Raw genomic sequence first — 4,700 nt, 5'->3', positions numbered from 1 at the left:
CCGAGCATTTGATGTAAACAGGCACGTGCACTCAGGTGTTCCTTCGTTGTCTAGTGTAATTGCGCATGTGCACCCAGGTGTCCTGGTTTATGGACTAAGTATAAGGATGAGTGGCTCTGATCCACGGGGCCTCCCAGAGATGCCCCCTTCTCATGGGGGGGGCATGGGGAGGCCACTACTGCTGCTGGAGGCTGCTGCCGCTGAGGAAGCTGAGGACTGAGCTCATGTCATCTGCCAACAGCTCCTGGAATCTTTCCCAATTACCTAGCATGGACCTGCGTGTGAGGGGTCTGGGGACCCAGTCTGTACAATGGGTTTGGAGGGTCTGAGCCCTAGCTCTGATAATATAAATGGAAACTTAGTATAAATAAAATAATGAAACATTTTGGCTTTAGTTATGACTTGCCTTACTTTATACATGCTTAAAGTGACTTTCCTCTTTTGAGATATACTTGCTTGTAGGAACTAACAGATATGGTCAGTCTTGAAATCACCAGCTGCAGACCAATAAGGTGGGGACTAGTCATCTGCTGAAACCAGCCAAAAGTGGCTAAGATCAAGATGGCCTCCAAGATTAACCTTTGGTTAACGTTTTCTTCCTTATACCTTCATTATAATACATTATCATACTAAAATCTCCCCATGGGGGTAGGGAGGTGACCAGATACCCTTGACCAAAGAAGGGAAGAAAAGGTGCATAAGCCATGTTGCTGGGAGTCACTGTCCCTTTCCCCAACACCACGTGAGGTGGTCACCACCCCCAGGACTGCTTCAAGCCCCTCATCCCATAAAACTCCCCTTGCCAAATCCTTCAGGAAGAGTGTGTCTTTCCACAACATGGGCTCGCACCTCTCCATTCCCTGATCACAGAATAAAGCTTCTGCTTTGCTAAACTGAACGTGGTTTCATTCCATCGGCTTAAGTGACACTGATCACAGAGACCTTAATTGAGAAGGTCAGTGACAAGAGTAGCAAAATTTACCCTCAGTGGTTCAGCAACTCAGACTAATGAAAAGCCAGCTCTGAAAGACAGGAAGCAGGCTAAGGACAAACCCTTAAAACAATTATCCTACTTTAATATTAAAATGAGCCCACATCTCTCATGTATGATGGTTAGTTTTATGGCTTAGCTAGGATTACTAGTGTCTTGTTAGGACAATTGTTGGAATCCTGCCAACTTAGCCAATTGTACTGTCAGTCTAGGTTAGGGCCCACAGACTCTTCAAACCCATTGCACAGACTAGGTCACAGAGCTCTTATATGCCAGGCTGGGTCACCAAACCCTTCACACGCAGGTCCACAAGCTAAATAATTGGGAAAGATCCCGGAAGCCACTGGCAGATGACACAAACTCAGTCCTCAGCATCCTCAGCATCAGCAGTGGCAGCAGCCTCCCAGAGGGTCCCGAGGGCCCTAGCAGCAACAGCAGCTTGTAGCAACAGCCTCAAGCAGCAGCAGCCTCCCCTGGGGGCATCCCGGGGACAGGGTAGGTTGAGGGTACTGAGGATCAGAGCTGCTCATCCTTTATACTTAAGTCCATAACCCAGGACACCTGGGTGCACATGAGCTATTACATTAGACAATAACCAAGGAACACGTGGGAGCACGTGCCTATTTACATCAAATGCTCGGCAAGATTCTGAACATCTGAGGGGCCCTGACCATTTTCCTATATTTTCCCAACAAACTGGAATGTTTGGGGCCCAGGCATCAGTGTTTAATTGCTCTCCAGATTACACTAATGTGCAGTCAAGTTTGTAATCCACTGCCATAGACCTAGATATTTAACAGCTGGAAGAGATCATTTAGTACAAACCCTTAAATCTCCTGGGAATTTATAGCTACTTTAGCTACCATCGGTCCCCATGACCCAAACCCAGTTTCCACTGTTCCTCCTTAACCTTTACTATGTATTAACAATATGCCCAACTTGTCCCGATTTGCCTGAGATGCTCCAGGTTTTAGCAGTGAAAGTCCCATGTCCCAGGAAAACCGGGACAGTTGGTCACCAGACTAATGTTTTATAGCTCACAGACTGATTATCCTTCTAACACCTAGCATCCAGATATTGGTTTCTAAACACCCATTCTACATTAAAAGAAATGAGAGCTCATTGGAAATGGCCAATTTCAGGACTTGGGCAGGAAAAATGTGCAGTGAGCCTGGCAATATTGTGCCAGAATCTAAGGAAGTACTCAAAGACTAATGGAGGCAAGTCTAAAGAACATGGGAGCCAGCCTGAAGAGACTCTCACTCACCAAACCAGAGAAAATTTGAGCATCAAAAAGAAAATGAACTAAACATAAAACTCTGAATTCAAATAAGAAAGACACTGCATCAAATGATATTTAAAAGGAAGAAAAAAACCTACTTTGCCATCATTGGAAGTAACTATTATATCAACTTCTTTTTGTAAAAATTGGTATTTAAGGGGAAAGAAATAAGCATTTGCCTTGCCCTTTTGGAGGAACTCTAGTTCATACACTACAGAAGAGGAAAAGGTCATCTTTTTTTTTTTTTTTTTAATTTTTTTCTAAAAAGATGACCGGTAAGGGGATCTTAACCCTTGACTTGGTGTTATCAGCACCACACGCAGCCAGTGAGCGAACCGGCCATCCCTATGTGGGATCCGAACCCGGGGCCTTGGTGTTATCAGCACCGCACTCTACCGAGTGAGCCACGGGCCGGCCCGGAAAAGGTCATCTTTACAGAAAGATGTCAGCTAATAAACATAGACTGAATGACAGTATTAGGAAATCACTATTTTGCAACCCCCAATAAAATTAAGTCAGAAAACTTTAAAAACTAAATAAATGACTGAATCAGGAAACAGTAATGGATGGATACCAAAAATCTTTAGGTGAGAGGTTTTTGGGAAACAGGATAATCACACCAAGATTTCTTGTTAATTACAAAGGGAAAATTATATAGGAAGTTCTGAGGGACGTTGCCTTAATCATCACCTTTATACTAAGAGTGGACAACTGGCATTATGTACCTCCTAATGGGATGTGACATGAAGTGCACACCATCACTTTAGTATTCCTGTCAAAAATGTTTTAATCTGGGCCGGTCCGTGGCTCACTCGGTAGAGTGCGGTGCTGATAACACCAAGGCCGCGGATTCGGATCCCATATAGGGATGGCCGGTTAGCTCACTGGTTGAGCGTGGTGCTGACAACACCAAGTCAAGGGTTAAGATCCTTCGGATCCCATATAGGGATGGCCGGTTAGCTCACTGGTTGAGCGTGGTGCTGACAACACCAAGTCAAGGGTTAAGATCCTTCGGATCCCATATAGGGATGGCCGGTTAGCTCACTGGTTGAGCGTGGTGCTGACAACACCAAGTCAAGGGTTAAGATCCCCTTACCGGTCATCTTTTAAAAAAAAAAAAAAAAAAATGTTTTAATCTGAATCTAATCAAGCCACTAGACCTAACTCCAGTTTACAAGAAATCCAGGGCTGTAAGAAGAAATTAAACACCACCATTAGCAAACAAACCAACCTGGTTTGCCTGGGAGTGAGGGGTTTCCCAGGATGCAACATCAGTGCTCAAACCCTGAGGTCCCAGGCAAACCAGGATAGTTGGTCATCCTACAATCAGACAAGTCCATAATGTGGGGCAGATCTGGTCTCCAAAAAGTCAACGCCATGGGAAAAAAAAAAAAAAAAAGGATGTTTATTGTATTGTGTGTGGGGAGGGGGTTATCTATATATTATATACTGTTTTGATAACTTATAAAACCTTTGGCTGGGGAGAGACTGCCCCTCAAAGGGATAGCCAATTCCTAAAGAGCAAGGGCTCAACCAGAAGATGCGTTTCATATATAAACAATCCAACTCATTCAGAGCCATACCTCCTCTATCTGGCCCATACACCCCAGAAGACAATATTCATCTGCCTTAATCATCTCAGGGCCAGGTACCAGACAACTAGGGACTACCCCTATAGCTGAGAGCCCGAAGAAATTATTCAAACTAACCAATCCTGAACTGTTCAACCTGCTCTGTCTTGCCTTTCCCCCAGAAACCCCAATAAAAGCAATGTTCTAACCCTTCACCTCGCTCCTGTTTTCTGCCTCCTGACCACCCTTGTGTGTTTCCTGTGTGGTCCTGCATGGTGTGGCATGCCATGCCTCCTGTTTCTGGGACCTGTGAAAATAACAGACTTTGTTTTCCTGAGCCTCTCTTGTGTCTCCTTTTGCAGCCGTGCCTGACTGATCATCTCATAAAAGAATACAAAGCATTATGCAGTACCTTTAACAGCCATATTTTCCTGAGAAGGAAGCTTCTCTAGAAGTACTTAGGATTAAGTATGAAAAATAGTTAGCCTGGTATTTTGTAGATCAGACATTGCTTGCTAAATTATACATCCTTAGGCCATTTAAAATATTCAAAACAAATTGGTGAGCAAACACCTACAGAGTTGAAGAAATCATAGACTAGAGAATGTTGAATATATAATTTGTAATATCTACTTTATTATAGTACATGTTAAATTATTATAAGTTTTTGGAGCTTTCTGCCTCCATACTACACAGCACAAAATACTCAGTCTCTTTGAAAATCTCTGTTCCCTTAGGGTCTCCCCAATAACCAATTATCCCCCATGGGTGAGGGCTAATTAGTGCTATTGCTCTTAGGGATATCCACATTTTCTTTTTTTTTTTTTTTTTTTTTTTTTTTTTTTTTTTTTTTTTT

This window comes from Galeopterus variegatus, unplaced genomic scaffold (genome assembly GCF_000696425.1).
Source record: "Galeopterus variegatus unplaced genomic scaffold, G_variegatus-3.0.2 Scaffold7450, whole genome shotgun sequence".
Taxonomy (NCBI): domain Eukaryota; kingdom Metazoa; phylum Chordata; class Mammalia; order Dermoptera; family Cynocephalidae; genus Galeopterus; species Galeopterus variegatus.
Note: the sequence above shows the minus strand (reverse complement) of the source record.